The sequence below is a fragment of the Phoxinus phoxinus genome (assembly GCF_949152265.1).
Source record: "Phoxinus phoxinus genome assembly, chromosome: 8".
NCBI classification, from domain to species: domain Eukaryota; kingdom Metazoa; phylum Chordata; class Actinopteri; order Cypriniformes; family Leuciscidae; genus Phoxinus; species Phoxinus phoxinus.
The window spans coordinates 33,572,619-33,599,881 of record NC_136883.1 but is presented as its reverse complement, the minus strand read 5'-3'; the positions used below and the strand labels follow the sequence as shown (position 1 = coordinate 33,599,881).

Sequence of the window (27,263 nt, the reverse complement as noted above, 5' to 3'; positions counted from 1 at the left end):
TGGGAAGAGAGGTGCTGCCTGCAACAATGTTAAATATGAGAAAAACAATGGGTTTTTTGAACATTCAAGCATGAAAGCCTATTCTAGTAGACCACAAAAAACTAAAAAGCAATACTTTGTAAAAGGACATACTGTAATATGGCCTCTTTAAGCATAAATGAATTGACATTTATCATAATCTGGTTTAAAATGTAACAGATTCGAATGACTGATAATGAATTATAAGATCAATAAATTCATGGCAGAGCATGTCAGACTAAAGAGACTCAAAATTATGAAGTCAAACAGTAATAAATATGCCCTGGTCATGTCATGGTGTACAACAAAGCCTACATTAGAGCAAAATTGTATGTGTCCTCCTCCGCAACCCCTTCATCTGCCATTAAGCAGCCCCGCAAAGGCATCATTACGGGGAATTACCTGATGTCAGTAAGAAGGTCCAATCAAGGCCCTTCTCATTGACCAACTCTTGTCTTTACACTCTCCTTCCACCCATCGTACAATCATCTCTCATCATGACACTATTAGCCCTTGGACCTTAGTGGCTATTCCTAGCCTTTTTTCAATTAGAGCTGGCTTTCACGAGATTGTGGTGTGTCTGTTTGTGAGTGTGTGTTGAGTCCAGTTCATGATGTACAGATAAGTGTGCTTTATCTCTAGGAGAACATGGTGTCAATTGGGAAATTGTAAAATTGCACCTTAAGTGAAAGCGATGGACGTTTAGATCACACTAGTTATCAAAAATAACATGGACAATAGACACTTTTTTTTCCGAAGTGCACGAATGCATTAAAAAACAACAACACCGCGTTGGTTGTTGTTGATTTCCTCATCCAAAAAATGGCTTGATTGAAATAAAAAGTAACAAACTAAAAATAGCATTGTTCATAATGTAACTATATTTTAATGAAAGCATTTCAGTGATTTTTAAATCAGTGCTTTTATACCCATTGTGGTACAAATCGCTATTTTTTTTTACAAGAAAAGCTTTAAAAATGAGCAAAATTAAATGACAACTAATTCATTTGAATTTCCATGCAGCATTGTCATCTTTGTTTTTATAGTGATCCTAAACATATTAGAATATTTATTACAATAATTTTACAAAATAATGTATAAATCATGGATTTTTCTAGTTGTATATGTGGTATTAATCTAGTCTGAACTGTTTGCAGATGTCTTTTTCTTATATTGGGTCAAATATTGACAAATACCTAAAAGATGCATTTGTCTTACCAAATAACTTTTACTCTAGGTTTCACAGACAAGGCTTAAGCCTAGTCTCAGACTAAAATGCATATTTGAGCAATTTTAACTGAAAGCAACTTGCACTGGCATATCTTAAAATATGTCAGTGCTGTTGTTTTGTCTCGAGATGCACACCAGTTTTTTCTAAGGTATGTTAATAAAAGCTTTGATGTCCTAATCCTGGTTTAATCTAAGCCCTGTCAGTAAAAAACAGACCTTACTTCCCCTCTTAACTATAACTTTTATTTCGTTTTCAAACAGGCTGATGAAAAACTACACTTAGAAATAAAGTTTCTAAACCATTTTGGCTTCCCCAATGAACCTTTCAGTGAGCAGTTCTTTAAAAAAAAAAAAAAAAAAAAAAAACTATTTTCTTTGTGTGAACTTTTTAATAATCCACTGGTACCATGGATGTTAAAGGTTCTTCATGGAACCAAATGCCAACAAAGAACCTTTATTTTAAGAGCGCAAACAAGTTTATTTGCTGCCGATGCGAAGAATCTTCCTCTCCTGCTTTACAGGAACATTGACACTGAGATCCAGCTGATAAAATGCCCAGTCAAACAAGCCTGCACATCTCACACCTCATACTCTCATTGCTATGTCACACACACACACACACACACACACACACACACACACACACACACACACACACACACACACACACACACACACACACACACACACACACACACACACACACACACACACACACACACACACACACACACACACACACACACACACACACACACACACACACACACACACACACACACACACACACACACACACACACACACACCACCCCCGCCTTCTGTGGTGCTGCCTGTGCGCTGATGAAGACTCGAGCAATATGACAGTGGGAATGCAGAGCCCAGATAATCCCAGGAGAGAGCGCCGCAATGCAGTGGAGATGCTTTAGCAGATCTCCCCTCATCCGTGTGAGTGCAACTGGCAGCTGGTGTGCAGAAGAAAGCCGGAACTGGATCAAGAGCGGGTCGCCCCTGTTTTCTTTAGCTTGACACTTTCACACCGGGCTGAGAGGAACTGGACTAAGATAACCAGGGTGTGCAATGCACGTAGACACTGAGCGAGGGGACGCCCTCCCCCGTCCTCCTGACTTTACGCGTCGCTATGGATCAGGATCCCGAGAGGCGGCCATGCAGAAAAGCTGCACAAAGCTGGTGTTTGCAGTGTTGAGGGCAAATTAACTTCAACTCAGCTCATTTTCAAATCTTCAAAACATTCTCAGCAAACAGGGAACGTTTAGATAATGTTCCGGTTCTCACAAAGATATGAACAAACGTTCTTCCGGCAAAGTTAACAAAACGTTCTTTCAAATTTATCTGATATTTAATAATGTTCTCAAAACATTAGCACAAAAAATATTTATACATCAATCATGGAACGTTTATTCCTTAGTTGGATGTTTATCTAATGTTTTTTTTTAAATGTTATACGTTCCCCCTTAACGTTCACAAAAACGTAAAATAAAATTATATACAATTTAATTTTTATTATTTCAATGGAAAGTCAGTAAAACATTCTTGGAACGTATTTTTGTTATCTGGGTTCCTGCATTGGCTCAGGGTCATTCTATGAACATTCTACGTTTTTCATACAGTGATTTATAAAGTAAATGTATATGTATGATTTAAACATTTAATAAGCTAAATAAAAAATTTAAGTATTGCATTGGCATAGTAATTGTATTATAGTTTCATAATCAGGTTACTTTTTTCCAAGTGATTACCAGTAGTAAAGTAACACTTACTTTTAAATTTACAACAAAATATTTACTTTTACTTTTTCAAATAAGTAATGCAAGTTACTTTGTAACTTTTCCAAACTAAATGTGAGCATGCATTTACTCATCTCACTTGCACAAAAACATTATTCCTCAAAATGAATAAAAACAGTAAAATTCAAACTTGCAATACTTAAATGTTTTTATTATTTATTTATTTTTAAGTTTGAATAATAATTATTATTAAATGTTAAATAACACAAATAAACTGTACAGGCGTGAATTTGCATTTCCTTCAGTCTGAGGCGTATTCATTTCACTTTTGGTGGGATAGGGCTTTTAAATTTGCCAAAAAATAAAAAAAACATTTACACATTACGTTACTAACTGCAATTTTTGTCATGTAATTTGTTACATCTACAGTTTGTTAGTAATCTACCCAGCACTGCAGCGTAATGCATTACTTTCCATAAAAATTAACTAACACACTTAGTTACTTTTTTAAGGAGTAACACAATATTGTAACACATTACTTTTAAAAGTAACTTTCCCCAACACTATAATGTTAATATTAATAATATGCATGCATGCATTTGGACATACAGTAATTATGATGCCAGAAAGGTAACATGATTAACAGTTTACAGATTTATATGACATTTCAAGCTAATATTTCTACACATATCCACATTTTAATTAACATTTGTTTAGGCCAAAAATACAAGATCAACTGAGATTTTAGGCTATCATTGAAGAGTTGACACAAAACCCATGGACACAACCTTAATAATAGTAAAGTTTATCTTTAATTTTATTTGTAATTTTGTCATGTAAAATCTAAGAGAGAGAAAGAGAGAGAGAGAGAGAGAAAATAATTTTTTAATCTTTTTTTCCCTTCAAAATCCTTAAAAAAATCTAATGTATAATTTTTTTATAAAATTACACAAAAGTTGCCATCAGCTGTTCATTGTTAAAGTAAATTTTTATGCAAGTATATATTACGGTCACAAATGACCGACATTTTGTAAAATGACTAACTGATCGAGTCAATCCAGAGTCATTGTAGTTTATGCAAATTCTATGCAATTAAAAAACAATCTCTACTCACTGGATTGAAATCAAACTTGTGGATTATTTAGTGTTAGAAGTCTCAGTATAACCTATTTTTAACATCGCACCACCAGCTGGGTCTTTAGGTTTGGCTGTAAACAAACGGGGCTAAACAAGCACACACAGAAACTGGCACAACAGCAGCAAGTGCAAGTGACGGGCATCGCAGGGAACAGGGACGAGACGGGCCAGAAACACTCATTAATACTGTATGGGAAACATCTGTATCACAGACATACTCAGATAACCTCACAGTACCACATACATATTCAAGAAGCATTCTGTGACTTGTGATATTGGCTGGGCAACCTAAAATCCTCAAGCTTTTTCAGTCAACATGGTCGACTCCACCTCCACCTCCAAATCGTCACCACCTTTCTCACGGCCCTGGACTATCTATAATGGGGTCTTGTCTTGACCCTCAGATAAATAAAAATGTCCCGAGTCAACCAGTGCATCTTTTTCCAGATATCTCGATTCAGAAATGTTGCACTATGTATGTTTATGCTGAAGTCCTACTTATTACATTAGATTCAAGTATGCCATACGCGTTGATTCTTTAATGTTGCAACAACACAAACAGACATAGCATATAAACACATTAGCATGAGTTTTGCACTTATTTAGTGCCCTAATTGCACTGAAATTACCTATTTATTTTAGTGACCTAGAAATATTTCTGAATCATTTTAAGTAATAACTTTTGGTGACACTTTATTTTAAGGTGTTTGTGTTATACATTTAAAGGGATAGTTCACCCAAAAATTAATATTGCTCATCCTCATGTCGTTCCAAACACGCAAGACTTTAGTTCATCTTCGGTACACAGATGATGAAATCTGAGATATTGCTGTCAAATGGAGGATTGACAGCTACACAACTGACACTTTGATGCTTCAAAAAGTTCATAAAGAGATAATAAAACTAATCCATATGAATTGAGCAGTTTACACCAAATTTTCTGAGACCTGATTGCTTTATATGATGAACAGATTGAATTTAGTCTTTTATTCACATATAAATTGATCATTGAACATAAACCGAACCTGCTTGATGCACGAGAACAAACCTCATTGTTTGTTGATGTGTGACTTGATGAATGTTTATATGTGAATAAAAGTTAATCTGTTCATCATATAAAGCGATAGAGTATCTGTATAAAATTTGGACTAAACCGCTCAAATAATATGTATTCGTTTTATGATCTTTTTATTAACTTTTTGAGGCGTCAAAGTGGTAGGACATAAATATCTCATATTTCATTAAAAATACCTTCATCTGTGTACCAAGATGAATGAAAGTCTTACGGTTTTGGAACGACATGAGGCTGAGTAATTATTGACAGATTTTTTATTTTTGGGTGAACTATGCCTTTAAGTACTGACTAATATTAATGAACAACGTAGGGTTCAGGTTAGGATTGGTTTAGGTTCAGTTGCCTATGCATAATTATAGTTATTACTACAGTAACTAGGCCTACATGTAATATGTGTAACAAGGACACTGTAAAATAAAGTGTTACGTAACTTTTCTTTGTTTTACATTTTTCAAAATGACAAAACATTAATCTCATAATTTCTTACTTTAATACATTGAACACCAGATCAACGTTATGGCACTTTGGAATTAGAATGAGAGACTTTTGGTTGCATGCAAGCGAAAACTAATTAAAGGGATGAATGTGGTCTGAACGATCTTAAGTAGTGCTCTTATTGGGAGACAGCCTGTCTCTACGGCGCATGGAGATGAAGTCTAAGCTGACAGGTATGTGTGTGCTGGAATGCACAGCTGAACCACACCTGTGTGCGTAGCACCTTTTTCCCAGTTCAACGGCCTGTGCACTCATTTCCCACCCCATTGGCTGACTTTCTGATGAGAGACTGAAATCCGAATCTCAGTTGTGGACCAATGAGAGCTTAGAAAAAGTGCAAAAGGGTCGGGCTAAGGTGACATAAAACTCATCAATGAGGTGTGTCTAAACAACTTTCTCCGCAAGTATTTTCTGGATACTCCCCATGTCAAACAGGTCGGAGGTTTTGAGAAATATGGGTCGGATGGTTTATTTTGTCTGGTTAAATTTTTTGACATTCTACTGCTGTGATTATCCTGGATGTCTATGTCTCCAGACGGATACAGGGGACTTTTCCATCATGGTGAGACTTCGATTTCAGTCGACCACATCTCCTTATCACTTTTCCAGCCCAGCTATCCATTTAGTATCTGTTGGACGGAGAACTGATAAGGGCATGTGCCCGATACTCCCTGCCGATCGAGCAGGGTCTCATATTGTTTGATATAACGTCACTAAATATGTTAATTTGTAATATTGTGAACACCTTTGCTGATGACCGATATCTCTTTGTTCTTTTCGTGTGTATATATGTCTTAAAGCTTACACAAATACAAAAACTGGCATATGTAGGTATAATACGTCCTTGTATTAAGCAACTGGAATATGTAACAGTGAAGGTGATACTCAACTTGTTTTTGTTTTTTTGAGATGAGATGAACTTGAAATGAAGAAAGACTGGATCCAAATGGATTTGAGAGATAATGTGAGTGCTGGTTCATACACCAAAAGCTAATGGGTGAAGTGCACTGAAAGTGTAGTAACATGTATAAAGCCATAAAAACGGAGCAGCCGGAATATCAGGTTTGGTATCTGTTGCAGCCTCGGGGTATGTATAAGAGAAGAGTTTTCTCTAAACACTGTTGGGTTTAGGCTTTTCCTACTCGTATATAGTAATTCAAGCTTGGATAATGCTTATAAATAAACTCATGAATAAAATATGTGTTTGTGTGTGATTGACGTAACTGTATGATATGCACAGTTGGAACATGTCATGCAAATAAAGACCTCTTTTTTCCCTCTTTTCCCAGTGCATTTCTTTAGATTGTGTTTGTTTGGTGATTTAAACACACGGTTAACAAAGAAAAAGCAACATGTTTACAAGTTATAGCTACTTTTTTTTCTCACAAGATGGATGAGGTTACCTTATCCGATACTCTTATTACGCGCACACACACACACGTTGTGTTTTCATGTTTTATGGGGACTTTCCATAGACATAATGATTTTTATACTGTACAAACTGTATAATTATTTCTCTCCCCTTACACTAACCCTACCCCTAAAGCTAGCCATCACAGAAAACGTTCTGCATTTCTACATTTTCAAAAAACATCCTTAGTATGATTTATAAGCTGTTTTCCTCACGGGGACAAAAAACATTTCCCCGCAAGGACAAGGATTTCAGATATTACCATCTTTGTCACACGCACGCACACACACACACACACACACACGCATGTATCATAAATCACAAATGTATAATTGTTGTACATTGTGGAAAAACTGATAAAACTAGTTACAAAAATGATCTTAGACAATTCTTGAGTGGAATAAGTTATTATATTTTTAAATAACAGCTGTATATTGAGATGTGGTGGAAATGACATTTGTTCATTGCAGGTCGGAAATGTTTTCAAATATTAACAATTTCTCTTGTAATCTAAGTTTGTCCACTTACAGGCCTTAAAACTAGACAAATTATTTAAACGTATGAGACTGTGTTACGTGACCTTTGAACAAATTTTTTTTAATTAAACTTCACAAGGCTAAAAGTGCCCGTAGTTGAAGAAACGCCCATATATCTGAAGCTAACATGGAGGGGAAAAGATCATTTGACATTTTGTACATGAGACTGCAGTCTAACTTTGTGCTTTCCGACTGAAAACTAAGCATTCACTAAGCTATACCTCCATGAGTACCACCAGAGGGTATTGTCTCTCCATTTCCAAACTTTCAATCTTAAGTTTCCACACAACCATATAGAGCAGAGGAATATACTGGCCATTTTTGACCTTTTGTATGCTTATTGCCCTTGGATTATCCTTACCCCTAATTTCCACCAACTGCGGAACGGCTGCGGATCCGCTCCGGAACGGCGGCGGAGTCAATAGGTTTCCATTGAAGTCAATGAGTGTATTTTCACTGACTGCGGAACGGCTGCGTTCCGACTCCGGCGATCCGCAGCCCTCCGGAGCAGATACGCAGAGCTTCTATTTTTGCCGGATGCCGGAGAGCTCCGCAGCACTACAGGGCAGAGTGCGCAGGACAGAAAGTCGAGCAAAAAAACAGAACAAACCAAAACAAAATAAAATATCCGTTTAATTTTCAAAATAAAATACACCGTGATCATGGCGAATCATATTTGGCGGAAAATATGATGATCATGGCGGAAAACTGTTCCTGGTTTGGTGGTTCTGTTTATCGAAACTACATATCGCGCGATCACATGTGAATTAGCGAGATCTCGTGGGTCCTCGGCCGCAGCCGTTCTGCAACAAATCCGGACCTGGTGGGTATTGAAGGACAGCGGAGCACGGAGCCGACACGCAGCGGAGCCGATCCGCAGCCGGTGGAAATCCGGGGTTAACCTCTTCACCCAGGCCAATTAGTAGCCTATATAGGCCTACTTCTGCACTTTCTAATGGAAAACTTAGTAGCAGTGAGTTCTGTGGTTTCACAGGTAATATGCGTTTTCTCTGTGTCATCATTACAGACATAGAACTTAGATGTATGGCATATTTAGCTGGAATAACTTCCAAGTTGTTGGACATTAAACAATTTTTTTTTGCCGTTTCTTCATTGTTACCATAGAAACAGTATTACTCATGGTGTCCTCGTCATTTTAAGTTTGTTTGGTCTAATGCACTTCATACTGCCTAACCTGTCCTATGAACAAATGCAGTACCACTAAACAACAAGCAACAAAGTAAAAGCATAAGAGGGGAAGCTGTTCGCTAAACAGATGGGCATGTACAGAAAAAGGCACAGTTGAATTCTCCTGTCTTCAATCCCCTATTGTCTTTAAATTCGACAGTTTGGTGGTGAGACATAACCAATGACTATGTTTACATCACAGCCTATATGCTAGCTGTGTAAGTTGTTGGTGTAAGTTTAGCTTCAAACTGAAATTTTCTACAAAAAAAAGAAGAAACATCTATCGTGATGTTACAGAACCTCCAAAACTATAAAGCGCTACCTTAGTTGATTGATTAATAAATATCTGAAAAAATATAACTTACAGACGCAGTTTTCTAATCTAGACCGTCATTAATAGATAGGTTGAGTGGCGACCTCTTGTGGTGACAGTGGGATAAGACTCTGATCAAGACACTAATTCACTGTCTTAATTATAGATGCAAGCATAGAGACCTGTCACCATGACAACAAAAAGCTAAGATAAATCTTAAAGAGCTAGGATATGGTAATCATCTAAAAAAAATGTTCAAGGTATAGAGTAACATTATTGCATGGGCTACATGGGTGAAAAAGTATGAAATAAATGGATTAAAGATGGCTAAGTGTCATTTGGTGAAATGAATCTGTCAGGTATGGTAGATCATTTGAAAACATAGAGTTAGGAATACACAGAAAATTACATTAAGGAAAATAAAACCAATTGGAGGCACAGTATGTTCCAGTTACACTAAGCCCAGTGTTTCACTTAATTCAACTTTATAACAATGCAAGGACTGTCACATCTCACAATGATCATTTATGCAAGAACGTCACCATCTAATACTGTCCAAAACTGTCTTGAGGTTGTGTAAGCGTTTAATTAAACATGTGAATGCATTTGGGTGCCAATTTCCCACCCAGAATACATCAGAAAGGTAAAGAGAGACGGTATAACCCCTTTCCTAAAGCTCCCCACTCCAGTTTGCTCCAGTTTTCGGGTCAGACAAGGTCATCTATGCACTCCTAAGCCAGCAATCTGCTCTCCTGCTCTTCCCTTCACATCGATCACCGAGTCACAGCACACGTGCCAGTAAATCAGCTCGAGGCTTGGGGGTGTGATTAACATCAGTTTAAAACTGATTACTTTCATTAGTAGAAACAAAGTAATAGGCTTTAATAACTGTGGGATAAAGGTGCATTTAGAGAAAAGTATGGGATACAGACTCATTCACGTAGGCCTACTATTACATTACTGTGTAGTATTTACAATATTTAAACAAGTTGTTTATTAAAAGAATATAGTTCAAACTCTAAATTCTGATTGGATGAGTCTGAAACTGTAAAATGACTATAAACACACCCGTGTGAATGCACAATTATTTATTAATGCACCAAATTGCTATGCTGCTTAGCAACTGCAAATAAAGTGGGAAGATTTTTAAATGTAAAAGCTCACCAAGATTGCATTTATTTAATCAAAAATACATTTAAAAACCATAACATTGTGACATATTATTAGAATTTATCAAAACTGTTTCTGTAAAGTGTAATTTCTTTTCCTGTGATGCACAGTTGAATTTCTAGCATCATTACTCCAGTCTTCAGTGTCACATGATCCTTCAAAAATCATTCTGATATGATGATTTGCTGCTTAAGAAATATTTCTTATTATTATCAAAGTTGAAAACAGTTTTTGTGAAAATTGTGAAACTTTTTTTCAGGATTTCTTTTCAAATTTCTATTCTATTTCTATTCAAAAGAACAGCATTCATTTGAAATAGACATTTATTGAAACAATGGAAATGCCTTTACTGTCACTTTCAATCAATTTAATGCGTCCTTGCTAAATAAAAGTATTAATTTAACCCCAATCTTTTATCACAGGCCATTGTTAGTTCCACTGTTTACAAAAAAAAGTGTAATTGCTAGAAATATTCTTTATATAACTGAAATTGGAATATTTTGTTGAATTATTTATTTATTTATTTAATTTTCACAAATAAATGCTATAAATGTAAATCCAAAACAATCATGAACACACTTTGAACAATCATATGACCATTGTTGGGGAAAGTTACTTTTTAAAGTAACGTTGTACACTATTGTCTTACTCCCTAAAGAAGTAACTAATTGCAATAGTTACATTTTATGAAAATGAATGATTTTTTCTCACATGGGCTGGGCTTGCTTGTTTGTTTTTTAATAATAAAACTAATTTCCTTTTTGTGGCAAATGTAAAGGCCCTTTCACACCAACAATGAAATGAATAAGCCTCAGGCTGAAGGAAATGCAAACTCACACCTGTACAGTAGAGGGCGCCGCTCAAACAAACCGTTCAGCTGTGCTGCCTTCCTCTCTGGATTGCAGAAGAATAGAAGTTAAACACTCAGCAATAAAAACAAAAAAAATCTGATAGTTCCTGCGTTCTCGTACCAGTGGCACAGATATTAAAGGGGTGGTTGATTATGATTTCACTTTTCTAACTTTAGTTAGTGTGTAATGTTGCTGTTTGAGCATAAACAACATCTGCAAAGTTACAACGCTCAAAGTTCAAAGCAAAGGAAGATATTTGCTTTTAAAGAAATAGTTTTTTAAGGACTACAACAAACGGCTGGTAGGGACTACACAACATTCCTCTCGGGTTAGTGACATCACCTACCCTAAAATTTACATAAACCCCGCCCCCGGAACATGATTTATAGATTATCAAGACAGAATATGCTAATCAATGACAAGAAGATAACTACACATAAGCTACATAAATTCATCAACTAACCATTCAGAAATGTCCAGTTCTTCTACATGTTGTCACTTCTTCTTGAGTCTCTCCATCATTCTGACTCCGGTTTGAACATAAAAGGCTAAAAGTTTTTGAAATGTTCAGTGCATGTGTGTGTGAGGTAAAAGGACACGAGCTCTTGAAGCTCCGCCCCCTGTGCCGGGAGCAGCAGCTCATTTGCATTTAAAGGGACAGGCACATAAACGGTGCGTTTTTGTTCACCCTAAAAAAGTGACAACTTTAACATGCTATATAAAAATATCTGTGGGGTATTTTGAGCTAAAACTTCACATACACACTCTGGGGACATCAGAGACTTATTTTACCATCCCTTTAAAACCAATCAACTAAATCAAGCTTGGAATGAGCCTTAAAAAGCAGCAGCGAGAGTTGCTTACACTTTTGCACAAACTCGGCTCAACAGGCCTGGTGTCATGCCCATGCTAATGAGTCATGCTCTGCCATGCTGAGTTTTCTTGCTAAACTTCCTAGCTCCTTCTGTCCCGAATCTGATCAGCTAAACGGAGAAGGAGGGGAGGTTTATCTGAAGCACAGGATGTGACACAGCCTCTGCCCCCTTCACATTTACTCATTGAATGTTAAAAAATGGGGAGTGCTGTGCTTCTCTAATGACCGTTATTAGCTTGTTTAGCGGATTGATTGGAACAGGGAGTATGAGTGGCTGCTCGGCCCACTGCCGAGTGTTTGTGACACAAACGACAACTTCACAGCGACTTTGCAGTGAAGTTGATTGGGAATGGAAAGTCCTTGAGCCTCAGTTCAATCTTCAATCAATCACTCCCCATCCGAGTCCTAACCGTGACACTACCGCATCCCCCCTGAGAGAGACCACAGACAGAGCGACACAAGAGTATTTCCTCTCTCCAGCAGACACAAAGACACAGCCGTTTCTGACCTTTTACAAGCCCCAAGCGCCAATCAATTGACCTTTAGCAGCGTCAGACATACACAAGATAAATGCAAAGCTCGAAAATTCCTATTGAGACAGAAAGAATTGAACAGAGTTATCAGTTTCAATCGTCGATCGGTCTTCGCTTCAATGATTACACACTTACAATTATGTCTAGATATGCTGTAAATACTGCGATAATCAGAAATTGACCTATCGGTGCAAATGGCTAGATAATATGCACTTATAGATTGTCATTGGTCTTTCACAAGGGTGAGATAAAAAAGATAAAAAAGAGACCACAATACTGTAACAGACAAAAGCATATCATGTGAATGTCAGAGTCTATTCCATCCCTGTTCAGGATCAGTGAGCCACAGAGCAAAGATCAATATGAGTATTTAGAGGACTCATCATTTTATAGTGTCCAGACATGAAAAAAAATCAATGTCAAAGCTATTAGACATGTCATTTCTTGGGCTGAGTGTGATCAGAATAGCTCTTGATGTGTTTTTCATTTGACTATAATATTCTTTGTGGTGACAGGATTATGAAACAGGGGTTTTTATCCCATAGCAAAATCCCAAATAAAGTTCTCTTTAATGCATCTATAGCATCTTTAATGCTATAGCTAAAGGCACACTGATTCACTATGGTAAGCCTGTTATAACTGCTTATATTTTAGACCGGGAAATTGCAGTAGGCTACATACGTCACTCGCCCGTGCGCATCTCGTCATATCCTTAAATAGAGAAAAGTAACGGACAAATTGCCATATGTAGCTCTCTAACAGAGTTCATTGTGAAGCATTATCTACTGTGTGAAGGGTCATTTATTTATGCTTGTTTAGCGCTGTGTTAGAATTTATTTTCAAGGAAGTACCTATTAATAGGTAAAGCTACAGTAACGTCTTCAGCTAGTCAGCTTGAGATCCTTTCCATTTAAACTGGTTATATCTATTAAGCCTAGTAGTGAATGTTTTATTAGTTGCAGTAGGATAATCTCGCTCTCTCTCTAGTTATGAGAAAGTACCATATTCATCCGCACAGTCACACAGAGCTGAAGCACAACCAAAACAATGTTCTTCTGCAAAGTTCTTGCGGGTTTGTTTTTTAACCGCTAGAGGGCCAACATTTACATACCTTAAAGCTACACTGTGTAGGAATTACTCCCATTTAGCGGTGAAATTGTATATGACTACCAACTGAATATTACTTTCTAGCCCCTCCCATTCCGAGGGCGTTTTAACTCCTACGGTGGCCGTATTATTTCAAATCTGCCGGCAGTCGCGAGTAATCTCCCCGTCGCATTCGTCACGGTGTTACTGAGTGTAAAAACACGAAAGGCAAAGCTTGAATTTCCAGGTATGTCCCTCTTTGGCTAAATTTTCACCCGTATGTATTATAAATGGCAGATTCTACACTTACGAGAATACTTGTTTAGGTGGTAGAAGTAATTATATATTAATGAGCACATATAATTTTGAAAGAACAAAGTGTTTTTTGCTAAAAATCAACTTAAAAAATTACACAGTGTAGCTTTAACATGAGTATTTTTCCAACAAGGATGCATTAATTCATCAAGAGACCGTTAATACATTCAATGTTACAAAATATTTAAAACTTCTATTCACTGAATGAAAAAAGAACCATGGTTCCCACAAAAAAGATAAAAAAAAATAAGCAGAACAACTGTTTTCAAAATTGATAATAATAAGAAATGTTTCCTGAGCAATAAATCAGCATATTAGAATAATTTTCAAAAGATCATGTGACAAAGACTGGAGGAATGATGCTGAATATTTTTTTGACGTCACTGGAATAAATTACATTTGGAGAATAGAACAATATTTTAAAAAGCACATATATTTTACAGGATTACTGTTTTGATCAAATAAATACAGCCTTGGTGAACATAAAATACTTTTACTTCTTTCAAAAACATAAAAATTCATACAGACCCTAAACGTTTGGACGCTAGTGTACAGTATATTGGAAATATATTTTTGATGTCTAGTTTTACTGGCCCATGTCATGTTGTTTTGAACATAGATTACACAAGAGACTTGACTGAACACTTAAAAAAAGTGTTCAAATTAGGATTCAAATTATGTGCATTTTGAAAAAAATAATTAGGTAATTCCATAATTTTCTGCCAGGACATGTCCTTTAACCCTAAAACATAACACAATGCATTTATATTTACTCAGCACATTGGAGCATATTTTATGGACTTCTTGTGTAGTATAGATTGTAGATGATGTCATGTGTACTAGTCTACCTGACTCTACCTGAAAAAGCACAGAAGATTGTTGTGATGGCTCATCTTCCACTGGTCATGTGGCGTGGCTTTGCAGACAAAATGCATTAAAGGGATGGGCTGAAAATGGACTTTGATGAGTGACCAAATTAGTCTTTTCATGTCTGTTACAAATGTTCTTCTTCTAGGATACCTTTCTGCCTGGAGAAGCACACTTGTTTTTGGAGGGGGATTATTTTTGATCAGAACACCAGGAATAGTGGGCTAGACGTGAGGAAAAAAAAGTCACTTGAGTAGCTGGGAAGATGCTGAAGGGTGGGCTGACTTGTTAGAAGACAGTTCTCTGTGACTGCAATTTCAGTTAGTTTCCATGGGTTTTCATTCATTGTTTGAGTGCACCTGTCATTCATTTCGTTGATTAGTTTCCCTGTGTTTTTAAGCCCTGTGTTTTGTTCCCGTTCATGTCGCTTAATACTCCTGTTTTCTGCCCAGAGTGTTTTTGTTTCGTATGTTAAAGTTGAATCAATTGTTACTACCTGCGATCCTGCCTCTTACCTCTTCACTGCAACCGACCGTGACACATCATTGGTCAAGAAGCCCCTGGCCTCTTTTTCTGCACCGGTCTCCACTCCACTTTTCCTGAAAGTGAAAAAATATTTGTAATTTTGAAAGTCAGAGTATAATGAATGGGATAAAGCTTCCTGCTTTTGAGGCAAAGAGAAAGACGATTCAACGTTGCATTCAGATGACAAAGTACCATATTCAAAGGGGAGGGAATTTATGGTGTCAAAAGGAGCAAAGAGGGCCCTCACTGCATAGGAAACCTCATCGCCTTTCAAAAGACATGGGCATCAAAAGCCAACAGCATCTGTAATTCTGCGTTCACACCAAGCGCGAATAGAGTGTCAAATTCGCATCTAGTTTGACGCTTGAACATTATGAATGCATTCGCAAGCGGGCATTTGAAGCCAAATTGACGCGTGTCCGAGGCGAAATCCGCTTCTTGTGGGAGGGGCAAGTGCTAGGCGGTGGTCTGTTTGCAAGAAAGGCCGCGAAATTTAAAAATACTGTAATTGTGTCAAATTTTTCAACTCGGGCATCAGACGCGAATTCGCTTCAACGTGTGAATGCACAAAGCACCACTCGCGCATATCGCGCCAGACGCTGAATTCGCCTCGAACTGGATGCGTGAATGAGGTGAATTCGCGTCTACCGCGCCACACTGAAAGCCTCATTCGCATGTAAACGCGTCTTTACATTGACTTACCATAGAAATCACTCGCGCCAGAAGTTCTATTCACGTTTGGTGTGAACGCAGCATAAAAACTTATGGCCCACATTGCATCCCTCCAAAATAACCAATAAAACCATGAGTGTGTTTACATGGATGGCTTTATACAATTACCGGTATGCTTAATAACCTGACAATGTGTAAGGTCATTTTAACAAGGTTAGTGTTCAGGGAAGAAGGAGAAGGGAACCGGTGAACGTTCAAACACACTTTCATAAGTAAACAAACAGAAAATGAAAGTACTGCTGCATAAAAACATAATAAAAACAGAACATAAATATCCAAGGCCTGGTCTTCTCTCGTCCTTCTTTATGTTCCTGTGAGAACTCGCTAATTAACACTCGTGCCACCGGCTTCGCACCGTTCCCACGGCTCTCGGCCTCGTCCTGCTTGCTACAGTCATGTCATATGTGGGGTTTTTTAAGCAAGAAAAGTCCATAAACTGTTTATGCAAATCCAGATTTTTGATAGAGATTAGAATATTGTAGCTTTTTTAACAAACATCTGTGAAACACTATCTGCTGAGGATTGAGTCACTAGTATATCAGTTGATAGAAACAACAAATAGACTTTATAAAAGTGCATTTAAACATCCAAGAGGAAGAAAGTCCAGCTCTTTTTGATACAACATCTGGTGATTATACAGAAACAGCTTTACTGCAATTTTGCAGATTATAGCTATTATATAAGTTTATTAGATGGTCTCTTTTATTTGTCATGTACTTCACAAGGAAAGTCTGGTTAAATAATTGACTAGTAAAGGGTGTGCAGAGCTCTTGAGTTTAAGAACACGGTGTTCCACTTCTCTTATCAGTAAATAAGGACTTAATTGGTTTATTTGTTAGCCCCTCACAAACATCTTTAAGTGAGATGCACACAAAAGAGAAAAACAAATAAATGAATATCCCATTTGTTCAGTTATTAGAACAACAGCGTGAATTTGCAAATGCACAGAATTTATTTACACATTATGCTTAATGCCAAACATATTTAAATCATACATTACTGGTTATAGGCTCTCATGTGTATGTGTTAAATGAAAACCCTTCTTTTCTCTCCAACAGGCGATGATACCGTATGTTGCAACTGTGCATCTCTGAAGAGAAAAGATAAATGATGACTTTTGGAGACAATACGTTTGTCTGTGCAGAGACCCTCAACTCTTGAGCTAACATTATCATAAATGCCTGGCTCTGAATGCTACATAATGAGATAAATATGGAATAATGAGTCTTTAACAGTGACTATTTGAACATGTTGCCAGAAAAGATGGCATCACCTCTGAAATGCAGAATCCTTTCTCAGTTCGACACGAGAGTCTGACTTTCATTTTCTAAGCTCTTCAGATTGGATTTGTGAGAACGAAATGAAACACCTATCCCCGATGCATTAAAATATCATCGAGACGAACTATGACGGTTCAAGAGGAATCCACTCAAAGTTAATTGAGGAACTGAGTGACATTTACCTGTGCGTCATGCGGTGATCAAATGAGACATGAAAAGCTAAAGAATTCGCTATTATTACAGCCTAGGCAGGGCACAAAGGCAGGACAATAATTAAAGTTCTCTCAGCTTGACATGAGGCACTTTTTACCACACTTATATTGTATAAAAGAGAACTAATTCAGTAGAAGATTCATGTTAGTCTGCTGTAACAGCGCCTTTAAACACAGAAGCGAAGCAGTGCCATGACTTCTGTTTTCTCCATCCCTGCTCAATCACATTAGCTGGCAGTGAATTGTCGGGTAGTGTCAGCCTTTCATGTTGCGTTATTGAACAGACGCTCCCTGCTCAAAGCAATCTGATGTGTCTTATCAGACTGGTTCAAAGATGATGCCCGTGTAAATCAAACGGTCGTCGTCCACAATCGTCACATTCTTTTACTTAGCATGTCTAATAGACGACAAGAGATGTGCGTTCGTGAGCAAGACGAGACTCGTCGTGCTTCTATTATTTTAACAATGTTTAATTTTAATAGCTAACTATCATAATGATAAATGGCAATAAAAGTGAACTATGCTACCTTGAAATGGAGAGAAATTATTATTTTGTCTCGTGGTTAAAGTGTAAAAGGACTTAGCATGTTTGGCATTCACTTCTTAGTAAAAAAAAAAAAAAACAGGCATTTCTGAGATGTTTCATAAAAGACATGCTCTATTAGTAGCGATTGAGGGAATATACAGTCATTATCACCATGGCAATGAAGTTATAAACCAGGCTGCTCTATGTTCATCCCTATTTATAAACTGGCACTTTCCTTTACCTCACACAGTCCCTTTGGGCGTTTGCACAACTATGGTTAATGTGCTTTAGGACCAATTTGAATTGTAAACTTGAGTAGGATTTCTATTTCATTGTTGCGAGAACAATACTGTCAGTGTCGAAGTGTTATTTTCAGAAAAAACAAACATAAGCAACTCCATTAATGTTTACATCATCAATGTTTTTATAGCCGTTTTGCCTTGCCAGAGTATTTGATTAACATCCATGTTCAGATTGAGCTATTACTGTTGTCGGAACAAGACAAGCCAAATAAATGCGCAATATGAGGCAAAACCCTTTAAAACGGACTAGTCTAGCATAGCATCATGAGTAAAAATTAATCATTTAACTGATCTGATTTCTTTATTAATTGATTTGATGTCTCATCTGGAAGAAGTTGCATGATGTCCTCAAACAAGGAATTTACAGAAAACTGTAACTGCGGTGGATGTGATTCCTAAAACAATTCAGTGTTAATGAGTTTCATGGCAATGAGAGAATAAATGATGAGAGAACAGAACACACTTACTTGGTCATCTGTATGATTCATGTGCAATCTCAATTCATGACACTAGACAAATAATCAGAAATGTGCTATGAGCTATTAATTCTTGTGTGAACCAGTCATTTTTCATTTCTGAAAACATGCAGTGCAAAGACAAGATGTTAGCAGGGTGTGAATTATTCAAACTTTAATTATTTCATTAATATCTCAATTGTGAGGAAACGGGTCTAAAGAGAATGTACCGGTAGGCTTATTCTTTTTTATAGAAGTAGACTTTAGGCTATGTAAAATTCAATCGTTTTCAAGTACAAACTAAATTTACAACAAGTTTGTCAAAGGTAAACCATATAGCAACGGTACGATGCTTGAGTGATCTCTGTTAGGGTTATTATTGGATGGTAGCCTGACAAACACTACATATCACAAAAATAATTTACAGTACATAATGTCAGCGCTAAGGGCGCGTTAGACTTCCGCATTGTCCATCATTTTGAGGACAGGCCGACAGTGTCTTAAAAGGTACACTGTGCAGTTTTTTAAGTATTTTATTAGCTAAAATCAATTCCTTTATTCATAAATATATCCTCATAGGTGTACAATTACCTCTGCCAATGATCTGACTTATCCTCGTAAACGAAGAATTTCTTATCTTTATTTACATAGGACAGGTAAGTCCCATAGAGGCTTCCATGTCGATCCGCCATCTTGAAAAACTATAATAGCAGAGAGGGACAAAAAGCACTAGCTACCACAATGCGTTTCCACAATGCGTTTTCCTTCAGAGCTAGCGCCACGTGACTGAAACGGACAAGGATATCAGTGAGAGGCGCCGCTTGTCACTGCACCGGCAAATTTGAAAGGCTGCACTGCACGGTACTTCATACTTATGCTGAGCCACAGGAGAAGGAATCCTCGTCGCCCAAAAAAATCACAAAATTTCTTTCAAAAGGAAACGTGACCGGCGAATTCAAAAAACGAGGGTAAATATGGGGATAGCTTTTCCCAGGTGGAAAGAGGTAATGAAGGAGAAAGACTTTGAAAAGGACGCTGAAGTTGCCTGTTTTCTTCTCGACAGGTAAGTCAATGTTATGGTCTAAATTACAAGCTTTTTTTCATTGCTTGGTTGTGTAATTCATTATATATGCAGCATAACAGTAGAACATGTATAGTTAAACTCGATGAAGTGCTATTGGAAGACGTTGACATAGCTTCTTGGTACATAACTACCGTAGTTGCAACACGCATTTGAAAAAGCGAGGAGCTAGAGAGCACTATTCGTTTGAATGCAAAATACAATTTCACAGCTAGATGGGAGAAATTCCTACACAGTGTACCTTTAAAAACTCTGTCATAACTAGGCTTACTTGTCACTTAATTTTTTTACATATTAATAATAAGCCATTTCATAGGCTCTGTTTTTGTTCACATTTTCATTTTTTTTTTCACGAACATACAGGACAAGAATATAGGCTAGATTTTACCTTACTACTTTTAATATGAAAAATCAAAGTTTCAGTTTTTAAATTATGCCTATTTTATCTCAAAATTCAAACAATACTTGTTTTGGCGCTCTTTGAAACTTCAAGGAAACTTGAACGTGAGTGGACTCCATCAATTACGTTACAGAACGAAATACACATGATATGAATGAACATCAAAAATATGTTGAAAGATATCCAACTTACCTAAATACTTATAATGTCTTTCGTGTAGCTAATCGCTCAATCAGTATTTCAACCGAAGACAGACATCAATGACACAGCTTGTAAACAAGTAACTCAGAAAAGCCATTTTTAGACCATTAACTTGATAGTCAGCTAAAGCGCTCTCGCCACCAAGTGGACAGGAGTGAGAATTACAGTTACAAGTTACAATACATCACTCACTTAGGGTGCTTTCACATCTGTAGTTCGGTTCATTTGGTCCGGACCAAGGGAGAAAAATTATACTTTGTAGCATTTTTCAGGCGTTTTGGTTCCTTTTCACACCACACTGATTGCTCTGGTCCGAATCAGTTTATGAAACGAACCTAAATGCAGTCACGTGACAACATCCACATCACTCGTTGGCCAGATGGGTCTTGAACGTATTTTCATAACTGCACTTTTATTGTCAGAATTAACGTGCGGGAAAAATCCAACAGAACTGACGGAAGTAAACAAAGAGGAGGAAAATCCGGCAGACAACACGCCGCTTTTTACTATGGAGAAATGACTTTGTGGGCTGATTGTATCCCTCGTCATAGTTTATTATATTAGTTTGTCTACACCACTTTAGGCAAACAATAACATTTGAGAATGAAGCGAGAATGCGGCTTGAAAATAATGTTTTATGCAATGCACGCAGCGAGTCACTTCAGGAGGAGGCAACGCGTGCATTAATGTTGCTAAACATTGACATAATGCACAGCGCGGCTGACTACGGCAGCTGGTTTAGTCCAAAAATGCGCAGTTATTTGGCAGTTGGGTCTGTTCGAGGTCGGATCACGTTCTCACCACAAACGAACCGCTCCAGAGTTCGTTTGAAAGCGTACCGAGACCACCTCTCCTAGGAGGTCTCGGTACGCTTGTTTGGTCCGCTTTTGGTGCGCACCCGAGTGCGATTGCTGCATTCTCACCTGCCCAAACAAACCGCACCAATTCGGAAAACGAACTCTAGTGCGATTCAACCGAACTAAACAAGGCAGGTGTGAAAGCTTTCACACCTGCCTTGTTTAGTTCGGTTGAATCGCACTAGAGTTCGTTTTCCGAATTGGTGTGGTTCGTTTGGGCAGGTGAGAATGCAGCAATCGCACTGTGAAAGCTTTCACACCTGCCTTGTTTAGTTCGGTTGAATCGCACTAGAGTTCGTTTTCCGAATTGGTGCGGTTCGTTTGGGCAGGTGAGAATGCAGCAATCGCACTCGGGTGCGCACCAAAAGCGGACCAAACAAGCGTACCGAGACCTCAAGCCGCATTCTCGCTTCATTCTCAAATGTTATTGTTTGCCTAAAGTGGTGTAGACAAACTAATATAATAAACTATGACGAGGGATACAATCAGCCCACAAAGTCATTTCTCCATAGTAAAAAGCGGCGTGTTGTCTGCCGGATTTTCCTCCTCTTTGTTTACTTCCGTCAGTTCTGTTGGATTTTTCCCGCACGTTAATTCTGACAATAAAAGTGCAGTTATGAAAATACGTTCAAGACCCATCTGGCCAACGAGTGATGTGGATGTTGTCACGTGACTGCATTTTGGTTCGTTTCATAAACTGATTCGGACCAGAGCAATCAGTGTGGTGTGAAAAGGAACCAAAACGCCTGAAAAATGCTTCAAAGTATAATTTTTCTCCCTTGGTCCGGACCAAATGAACCGAACTACAGATGTGAAAGCACCCTTAGTGTAATCTGTCAAAATGACAAACGGCGTTCAGACTTTTCCGTCACTGCTAAAGAAATTACGTCAATAACGGAACATTTTCAGTTAACGCGACTTCTGCATAATGTATTTAACTGTGTTGTGCCAAAAGTCTCTTTTGACTGCAACAAATTATGACTTGAAAATTACTGACAAAAATGCTAAACTGTGCAACAACAACCATAAAATAACCCCTCACAATAGATACCATGAACTCTGTTAGAGAGATATGGCAATTTTAAGTAAAAAAAAAACCCACCTTACTCGCCTGTTGAGTAGGCTAATAAAAACTTCATCTCCACATCACTTTTACAACATTTCAAACCCCTCAGTTCTCACCATCTCTGAAAAGCCAATCCAACGTTGATTCTGGTTTTATTACAAGCTCTGTCGTTCTCTTTTTGCCAGCAGTCTCTCCTCTGTTGGCGTTTGTTTTGATTCCCCGGAGGTTGGTGATTTTTGGCAACCTTTCTTACTCGTTGTGACAATAACCTCTGCCACTCATGGGTCTATGCACGCCAGACACACGTCAAAGTCGAATGACTTACAGTATGTATGCAATTTCCGGCAAAAACCATCATGCTCAGTCTAAATGATATAAAGTTATAACAGGATTACCATAGTGAATCAGGGAAAAGACAACAGCACGTTTTGGTAGAAAGACTGATGATGTATTGACCAAAAAAGTTACCTTTAATAAGCCCCTTTGCATTTAGATCTCTTTGCACGCCTTCTCATCAGCTCCAGCATTTTTGCAATGTTAAAATAGAAAAAAAAATATGTCATATTATTTCACATTATTACTGTTTTACTGTATTTGTGATTCAAAAACATAAAACAAACTTCTTTCAAAACCATTAAACAGTCTTACAGATCCCAAACTTTTGAATAGTAGTGTACTATGCACATGACTCATGTGCCAATAGTGGATGCCATCATCCACCATTTCTTCACTGCCTTTTCGCTCTTTTTTTAAATAAGAGGGCCAGTTCGCTACTTCGGCGTGAAGAGAGCAGCCAAACCCACAGCATCAGGGAAAGCAGCAGGAGTCACTCGGGAACTCAGCATGGAGACTTTATTTATTTAGGCCACTCTTCCTCCATCTGGGGCTCCTGGTAAAGGTGTTGCAGAAACAGCACATCTGCTAGCACCACAGCACCAGTCCAACCAGTGGATGTAAGCACACTGTCAGCAAAAGACTAATGAAGATATGAGAAAGATATCGTAATGCGTCTTCAAGTGCTATCTGGATGATGACAGGTTATGTACAAAAACATTAGTTCAATAAATGGGGGGCAATAAAAATCTGTGACATTTTCCGTTTGTGACATGCCATGAAGCAGACATTTTCATAAAGATATCATTCATTATTATTTGTAGCCTATCTTAAATATTACTCTTCAGACCATTTGTCCACATCAATCCACAAGATATTAAAGGAACAGTTTAACAACAAATGAAAATTCTGTCTTTACTCAAACTCATGTCAATTGATATGCTGTTTTCCCCTCTAGAGCACACAAATATACATTTCATAATCATTACACTCTTGACATAATGACAGTTTGACCATGTCTGTGAAGAAAAAAAGACCAAAAAAGCAATATGAAGAATCATAAAAGTGATCCATGGCTTATGCATGATAATCTGAAGCCATTCTGAAAGTTTATAGAAGGAACAGGCCAAAATTTCACAATTTCTTGCCAGATAAGCTTGCAATCTGATCAAAAAACAGTACAAAAAGTAAAAATGTGAAACACTTTATTTTATAGTGTCCCTTTTACACATCTTACATGTACTTACTAAACAGTATGCAAAATTACAAGCAAAAACTCCAGGCTTCAGTGTCACATGATTTGTTGCTCCATAAACAGTTATTATTATTATTATCAATGTTGAAAACAGTTGTGCTGCTTAATATTTTTGTGGAAACCATGGGATATACCGGTCAAAAGTTTACTATCATTACTATTTTTCATGTTTTTGAAAGAATACTCTTATGCTCATCAAGCTTGCATATATATATATATATATATTATTACAACTTAAAATAATGTTTTTCTTTACTGTAGGCTTGATGAGCATGAGATACTTATTTTAAAACTATTAAAAACAGTATTTTATATATATATATATATATATATATATATATATATATATATATATATATATATATATATATATATATATATATATATATACAGAAATCTTTGATGAATTGAAATTCATAAAAACAACTTCTTCATTCTTCATTGAAACAGAATTTTTTGTAATAATGTAAACGTCTTTACTGCTACTTTTGATCAGATTTAATGTGTCCTTGCTGAATAAAAGTATATGTCTTTTTTTTTTTTTATAGTCCAAACCTCTGAACGGTATTACATTTTTGTTGATCTGAACTATTTCTTTAGTGTTCTTTAATGATTTTTCAGGTCCATATAACAAGATATGTAATTTAAACAGAAGCCGCATTTTCAGATGCATTTTGTCACACGATGCCGTTTTTGTTCCTAACAGATTATGATCACTCTTTGAACAAGTCTGGTGCTTTTCTCTACTCTCAAAACAGCTTTCACACAACTGGAACTGGAATTGAAAGACTTTTTCAAAACATGATGTCCTCTTCACACATTGAGGCATTCAGATCGGCACAGAATACAGCAACCTGTCATGACCTCCTCCAGCATTAACCTGGTTTTCCCAGAAGCGTTTCCGACCAGGTATTATCAAACTTGTTTGCACAGTTTTCTGCACTACTCATTATCTTCTATTAAACTAATTGCCATTACAGAGATGATCTAAATCCCTCTTCAGCCTGAGAATCCCTCTTTTGCTTGTGGCCAACCTTATAAAGTTGTGGCATTTGCTGACTGGATTTACGCAAATTCCTTCATGTGGTTCTCATTCGGATATCACAGATTTGGCTTCAAACGTCAGATTTCTGGAGTATCAGAGCTTGCTTCAAATCACAAAACCTTCCCCCTTCAAACATTTAGTGAATGTTTTAATCGGAAACCAAAAATGTATATTTCAAACATTCTTATAATACAATTAAATGGACAACTTTATTTGAATTGTGACCACGTTCATGCTGTCTGTTCTGCTGTACACCTTATGTAGCATCTGAATAATCATGAATTAATTTGAGCAGCATTAATATTCATAGAGTTCATCCTTTAGTTAAGAGTTGAGAGGGAGCTGATGAGGTCATTGCCGTGTGTCTACGAGTGTGTGCGAGTATGTCATCCCCGGCTGTCAGGTTTAGTCATTCTATGTAATTAGATCTCAGGTAGACTTGGAGGCATAACTCCAAGGAAAGCCTGACGACATGCCAGAAATAGCACCCTTCACTTATGACAAAAGAGGTGGGAAAAGACATTTATTGTCCATACCTACCATCCTCTCTTCAGTTTTATTCTGAATCTCCATCTTTCTCTCCCTTCCACTTCCTCAAGCAACACCTGTAACATCAAATATAGGACTCAAGCTGAGTCCCTGGGTCCCTACATAGTGTTCACTGCTCCTTACACACAGAGCAATATCTGTAGACATTAACTTCAATTTCACACCATTCTTGTGTAAATAAGTATAACTGTAATGTTACATACAATACACTCAAGCGTATTACATAATTTATAGAAAACTTGTAATCATGTTATATGGATTACATAATCAGATTACAAAAATTAAGTGCATGCAATTAGATTATATTACATTTTAAAATACTCACAATCAGATTACAGTACTTTGTTATTGATAAGATGATTATATTATTCTTACAATGGCAGTAAATCATTAATCATTTATTGATTCTCCCTAATTCTTCTTTTTCGTGTTTTATATTTTTCTTTCTAAAAAAGCATATCGCTTATAAACATTCAGAAAGTCTTTTAGTTTTGTGAAATCGCACACACAGACCAGCCACTATCAGGTGGAGGTGGACAGTAACTAAGTATACATTTACTTGAGTACTTAAGTACACTTTTTGAGTATCTGTACTTATTATTTTTTCCAGAAACTTTTTACTTTAACTTGACAAATTACAAATATCGTACTTTTTACTTCACAACATTTCTGTCAAGTAGGAGTCGAAGAAAGCTAACGTCAATCAGGGGATGGATTTTTTTTTTCATCTCTAAAAATCTCTAAAACTTTTTTTGCAGGAGACAGACAGTCTATCAGTAATCACACTTGTAAGGTCACGTGTCGTGAAGTTCGGCAATTTCCCATCATTTGCTTTGAACACTAATCAAATGGTGGCAAAATGGACGGAGACAGATCCTCGGCGCAGTGTATAAGATAAAGAATGTGGGGAAATAGTCTTTTAATTCAATAATCCACAGGATACAGGGCAGAAAGCAGGGTTAACACATCCACTTCACAAAGACGAGACCGGACCAAGAACTGAACAAAACAAGTCATTTAATTAAGTAATTAAAAAGTAGTCAGATTATATTATCTAAAATGTCTTGCCTTGTGCCTACCGCTGAATCAGACGTGCTCCATATAGCCATATATTGTCAAATGAAATGCTAGTGATAAATGAGCATTGCATTATTTAATACAAAGATAGTATGATTAAGTTAATTTACATTATGCATGTTCTTAATCTATTTAATAATATAAATATGAATAAATTCTTACAAATATTTATTGTGTTCGGTTACACTTTAACCGGTTATTTTAAGGTATCCGAGTTACAGTGTGATTATTGGTTATAATAATGAACTACGTGTTCTTACTAGAGTTAGGATTAAGATTAGGGTTTGGTTTAGAGTTAGTTGCATGTAATAAGGCCATTTATAGTTAATACAGTAACTACATGTTACATGTGTAACAAAGACACTGTAAAATTAATTGTTAGTTAATTTTCCTCTTCACTGCCTGTGAAATGGTCTATTGATACACACTTGTTCCTGAAACCGTCCTATGTCAATGCACACTTGTTCTCAGTATAATTTGCAGTGGACTGAACATATGATTTTAAGTTGGCTGAATCCCCA

The 27,263-nt window shown here is 37.0% G+C and overlaps 1 protein-coding gene across 1 annotated transcript in view; it reads right to left on the bottom strand.

Moving 5' to 3' along the window:
• The window catches only part of rasgrf1 (Ras protein specific guanine nucleotide releasing factor 1), a 79,978-nt gene extending 64,533 nt beyond the window's left edge, over positions 1 to 15,445 (bottom strand). The window contains exon 1 of the mRNA XM_079620592.1: positions 15,362 to 15,445. The gene's annotated coding sequence lies outside the window, so the exon portion shown is untranslated. The remainder of the gene's footprint in view (positions 1 to 15,361) is intronic.
• Between the last annotated feature and the right edge of the window lie 11,818 nt (positions 15,446 to 27,263).